The following is a 6,465-nucleotide window of genomic DNA, read 5'->3' as shown; positions in this document are numbered from 1 at the left end:
CCTTCCACTACCCCGTCCGTTGTTATTTGGAACACCTGGCATTTCACATGGTCTTTGGCCATGTGCCCCTGGCTTGAGAAACTCCGTCATGAAAACCGACAAGTGTGGGTCAGAAATAAGGGAGGACGACAGTTTCGTTCCTACCATTTCATGTTTTAAAATTTTTGTTTCAACTTGATTAGGATTCTTTTTTAGAAAAGTATTTTCCCTCACAGTGCAGTCTTAATTGCTGTGCATTTGTGCAAAGCTAGAGAATTCAGGTTAACATTTATGCTCCTAGCAGGAGAGGGGGCAAGAGATTTGAGTATTTCATTTTTGTAGTTATAGAATTGTAACTATTCATTTTTGATGAGCTGTCTTTTTAATTTTGGTATCTCAAGCTTGTTTTCTAGAGTTCATGGATGGAAAGCACCAGACAAGCAGATGGCATGGTGGAAAGAGCCTCCGAGAGGGAATTAGGATAACTGAGTTCCAGTCCTGAATCACTTATAGACTACTACATGTCTTCCTGAATTGCAGTCTTCTTATCTGCAAAGTGAGAACAATAGAATTTACTGTCCCTAGCACATGAGGGGTTGCTGAGGGGCCAAAATGAGAGATTGTACATGCAGAACTTGATGCGTGGCATTAGAGCTGTATGAGGCCGGGTGCAGTGGCTCACGCCTGTAATCCCAGCCATTGGGAAGGCCAAGGCTGGCGGATTGCCTGAGATCAGGAGTTTGAGACTATCCTGGCCAACATGATGAAACGCTGTCTCTACTAAAAATACAAAAACTAGGTCGGGCACGGTGGCTCATGCTTGTAATCCCAGCACTTTGGGAAGCCGAGGCGGGTGGATCACAAGGTCAGGAGATCGAGACCATCCTGGCTAACACGGTGAAACCCCGTCTCTACTAAAAATACACAAAAAACTTAGCCGGGCGTGATGGCGGGCGCCTGTAGTCCCAGCTACTCAGAAGGCTGAGGCAGGAGAATGGCGTGAACCCGGGAGGCGGAGCTTGCAGTGAGCCGAGATGGCACCACTGCACTCCAGCCTGGGCAACAGAGCTAGACTCCGTCTCAAAAAAAAAAAAAAAAAGCCAGGCATGGTGGTGGGTGCCTGTAATCCCAGCTACTGAGCTGAGATCGAGCCACTACACTCCAGCCTGGGCGACAGAGCAAGACTCCATCTAGGGAAAAAAAAAGCTATATGAGGTAATGTGTTACTACTCTAGCAATAAGGAGGCCCCTCAATGCCATAATGTGGTGAAAGGAGTAAGTCTAGATTCATAACTTAATTCTGCCACTAATTTGCTGTGTGACCTGGAGCCAAATCCCTTTATCTTTCTAATCAAGGCTTCATACTTCTAGTGAGGTTTTGGGAAATCTAACATTTCTCAAAATTTAAAAAGTACTTTCTCCCAACAATAAAATGCAGCCACCTCTGAGGTCTGATTCTCTTAGTGTACTGAGGGCAGCCAGAGATGTGCTTCTCCTGAAAAGAATTGAAGAGTACAGTAAGTATACATAACAAGGCCTTGAGATTACTATACCATTTCTGCTTGAGATTGGAGGACATCCTCTAGCCACCCATTAAAAGCACTATTTTAATTTTGCAGATGTAAGAATTGGGAGTGCCTGGTAATAATGAAGTTAAGATGTTGTTAAGTTTTACATAATGAAAAACTCATAGCCAAAGAGCATACCCTTATCTCCTGGGATCCAGCAGAAAGTGTGTGGATAGCGCCACCCAAACCAGTCCTACTGTTATAAAAGCAAATCAAAGCACTCACTTCTCCTTTTTGCCATGCCTCTGATTTACTTTCATTCTTTGCCCTTTTTCCCCTTTTATACCACACTTTTATTCATTTACTACAATTATATTTTTTCATTCTCTTTTATGTTCTGTTTTTGAAAAAATTCTGTAACAATTTCTAGAGTGACCTCATCAATTTAAAGTACAAGCTTTCCATACTAGATTGTTTGTCTAATACTGGACCAACTCTGCAAAGTATCTATGTAGTGATAGTTGGCAACCGTGGTCTTTAGTTGCTGCCTTATTCAGAAGAAATGGAATAGACTGTGAAGTCTTGTCTTGCCTTCCCCTATTGGTAGTAGATACCATCAATAACTTTGATTGAACCAATAATTTTAGGATCTTGGTGGTCTCATACCTAGTCGTTATGCATATTCAAGTCTAATAGTAGTTCATCTTTGTAGCTTAACTTAAGGGCATAATTTAGGATAATGTGTGTATAAAGGGGTCTGAAAGGACAGGGAATAGAAAACATACCAGAAGCATGGCAAAAATTCAACTTTTCAATTCTCCCTCATCACTGTTGCTTTGGGGATATGCCCAACTCTCCCTAGTTCCAACCAACAAAGCACAGAGTTTTCGAAATGTGTCTTGAGATTAAAATAAAACAAAGCGAGTAAAGTCATTGGATTAACAAAATAAACAACAAAAGAGCCCGTTGTAAGAATTCATTATTTCTATATCATGGTTGACTTCAGAATCTGTACATAGGGCGTAAACAAGTACAGAGGAAGGTGTTCCTAGAACTTAAGAATACAGATACTCTGTGAAATTGCTTAAGCACACACATATACACACAGATACACTGGATGAGATTAGCCATCTACAGAAGCCACCTAAGAGACATGTGTACCTACAGTTTAGGGGAATGATATCTCTCAAAGTAAGTTAGAAACAGTAATGTATTACTCAAGTTCAAACAAGGTGACTAAAGTATATTCTCATGACTGGAATGTAAATAAAGCTGGAATTTTTTTAGAAAATATTATTTGGACTGCATCAATAAAATATATTTGGAAGGATACACAGATACTGATAACCTAAGTTGTCCCTGGGGAGGGGACCTGGATGGCTAGGAAACAGGAACGAGAGAGATTTTCCACTGTAAGCCTATTGTACCTTTGAATTTTGAACATGTGAGTGAATTACCTAATAAACAAAAAACATATTTAAAAGACTGCATTTGCAGAGGTGTGATTATCAACATGGAGTTTTTAAAAAGGAAGCCTGAGTGGCCAACCTATCAGAGTCTGTTCATCCAGATCTACCTAAGGATGGAATCAGAATATTCTGGCCTTTGGAAAGGTTAAACCTATTGAGGACAAGAATAATTCTGTGGGTTTTTATGAAATATCCCTCAGAACTATTCACCTCCTCTAACTTGTGAGCTCACCAAGCTCATCCCTGGGAATCTTGGCATGGGGGAGTTACCCTGCAGGCTGAGCACAAGTGATCTGATAGCTGGAAAGATGAAGATCTCATTGTAAAGTATTAAATCAGTATTCTGCTGGGTGTGGTGGTTCACACCTGTAATCTCAGCACTCTGGGAGGCTGAGATGGGTGGATCACCTGAGGTCAGAAGTTTGAGACCAGCCTGGCAAACATGGCAAAACCCCGTCTGTACTAAAAATACAAAAATTAGCCAGGTGTGTTGGTGCACACCTGTAATCCCAGCTACTCGGGAGGTTGAGGCAGGAGAATTGCTTGAACCCATTTGAGGCCAGCCTGGCAAATATGGCAAAACTCTGTCTCTACTAAAAATACAAAAATTAGCCAGGCGTGTTGGTGCACACCTGTAATCCCAGCTACTCCGGAGGCTGAGGCAGGCGAACTGCTTGAACCCAGGAGGTGGAGGTTGCCCTGAGCCGAGACCATACCACTGCACTCCAGCCTGGGTGACAGGAGAGAAACTCTGTCTCAAAAATATTAGTAATAATAATAATAAATATTCTACCTTATCCCTCAGAGTGTGGTGAGTTCTAGCTCAGTTCTTGCTTCCTAATTATGTTTCCCTTCTTAATGTTCTCTTTTTCCTGCCTACCTAGTCGATTCCAGGTAAACTGATGGAATTTACTTTCTAAATCTGAAATGCTGTGGGACTGGCCTGATCCCACAATAGCCTGTGTTCCACTAGCCCACAGTACCTATCACACTGCCCTGGAATTCCCTGCTTATATGTCTGTCTCTCACTGGGCTGTTGGATCCTTAAGGACAGGGAGTCTGTTTTACCCACCAATATATCCCTAGCACAGTGCCTGACACAGCCAGAGTCCTTAATCTAATTGTTCAATGCCACTCTGATGGCCCAGGCTAGAATAACCAGAGCTCCCTGTTTGGTACTTTGCAGTCTTTGATTTCAAATGAGTTACAAAATCTTGTGAAGGCAGCCTCTGCACTGTCCCTTATGAATCATTTTAGGATTTTTACTAGTTTTGAACAGCTGTGTTATTACTGCTCAGCATCTCCTAATGAGGTAGATTCTTTCATTGGAAGACAAATGCAAAACACTAGCTCCAGCTAAATTAAATGCCAGCTTTCTCCAAGTATTTAAAATAATCTCAGCTTAGGTTAGAACTGAAACTGATACAGCTTTAAGAAAACTGAGGAAGAAACATTTGAAGTCTGCTCCAAGGGATCTTCTTATTTTTTTTACTTTAGTCTTCAAATACACTTCTGGAATTTAAAAACAGTAAACACCATTCTCTTTCTTAAGGTTCTGACTAAAAGGCAAAGGCCACCCATTTGCCAAATTGCTTCATTTTTTTTTTAATTTAATGTAGTCTCACTCTGTTGTCCAGGCTGGAGTGCAGTGGCATGATCTCAGCTCACTGCAACCTCCGCCTCCTGGGTTAAAGCGATTTCTGGCTAATTTTTGTATTTTTAGTAGAGATGGGGTTTCACCATATTGGCCAGGCTGGTCTTGAACTCCTGACCTCACAATCTGCCCGCCTCAGCCTCCCAAAGTGCTGGGATTACAGGCGTGAGCCACCACGCCCAGCCGGCTTCAATTGATTTTAAAATCATTTCTACTCTAATAATAATAACTACTATTTACTGAGCACTTACTATGTGCCAGATAAGAGCTTCACGTTATTTCATTTAGTCATCTATGAGGTATTCTTATAATATTTTTGTTTCAAAGATGAAGAAACCGAGCCCTACAGGATTAAACAAATTGTCCTAGTGAAATAGTGGCCAAGTGGCTAATAGAGCCAAAATTCAAATCCAGGCCTCTAAGACTCAAAAGCCTGAGCCCTTAACTTCTAGGACACTTGATTTTCTCACAGATTCTCAGGAGAATAGCTACTGCATGATGCAGGGTGCATACATGTAGTCCAACTACTTCCAGTGTTCAACACCCTCCTGTAAGCTGCATGTTGTGTTGCATGCTGCCATCTTGATATTTCAAGATATCTCTGAGTGTTTTTTCTGGGAGTTATTTATCAGATAACTGTCCTTCTTAGGATAATGCCATGCCCATAAAGACTGCATGGTAATGAGTCTTTGACAAACTGAACTTATGTGGGTCAGCTAGAGCTGAATGCTAAAGAGACAGAAAGTCCAGAACTAGTATAAGGCCTCTAAACAAGCTCAGGTATAGCTTAGATCTCTGTTGGGAACTCTACAGAGGCAAGAGAAGGTATTTTAGCATAGGGGTAGCTGTTGCTCCCTGCAGTGCAGTCAAAGAAGGGACAGCAGGAAGAGGAAAGTGCCTTAGAAGGGTCTGTCCCATTGGGATGGTTCTGGAAATACAATGTATGTTCATCCTGACTTAATTGCAACCCTCAGACTTTTAGCGGTAGCTAAAATAGCTCCACTCACGCCGCTGAGAAAGTTGTGCCTTACAGTTGCGCATGGTGGCTCACGCCTGTAATCCCAGCACTTTGGGAGGCCGTGGCGGGCGGATCACGAGGTCAGGAGATCGAGACCATCCTGGTTAACACGGTGAAACCCCGTCTCTACTAAAAATACAAAAAATTAGCTGGGCGCACTGGCGGGCGCCTGTAGTCCCAGCTACTCGGGGGGCTGAGGCAGGAGAATGGCGTGAATCCGGGAGGCGGAGCTTGCAGTGAGCCGAGATTGTGCCACTGCACTCCGGGATAGGCGAAAGAGCGAGACCTCGCCTCGAAAAAAAAAAAAAAAAAAAAAAAAAAGTTGTGCCTTACATTTTTCCCTAAATTGACACTTCCCCACCCCTCCTTTGTTTTTTGAGACAGAGTCTCCCTCCGTCACCCTGGTTGGAGTGCAGTAGTGCGATCATAGCTCACTGCAGCCTCGACCTCTCAAGCTCAAGCATTCCTCCCACCTCAAACTCCCAAGTACCAGGGACTACAGATATGCATCACTGCCTGGCTAATGTTTACTTTTTTTTTTTTTTTTTTTTTGTAGGGATGGGGTCGTACTATGTTGGCTAGGCTGGTCTCAAACTCCTGGGTTCACATGATCCTCCTGCCTCAGCCTTCCAAAGAAATGAGATTACAGGTGTGAGCCGATCTTTCCCTTTCTTAACCCAACAGCCTCTAGCACTGGTTGTGCTAGTCAGACAGTGCATATCTAGACAGTGCCCAAAAGTGAGGAAGTTATATTGGCTAATTCCAGAAATGATGCAGAAGTTAGTGAATCTCTATCATTATGTTACATGATATTGGTGCCACAAAGATGCCACTGTC

Source organism: Nomascus leucogenys, chromosome 6 (genome assembly GCF_006542625.1).
Source record: "Nomascus leucogenys isolate Asia chromosome 6, Asia_NLE_v1, whole genome shotgun sequence".
Lineage (NCBI taxonomy): Eukaryota > Metazoa > Chordata > Mammalia > Primates > Hylobatidae > Nomascus > Nomascus leucogenys.
The sequence above is the reverse complement of the archived record's forward strand: the minus strand, read 5'-3'. Positions refer to the sequence as shown.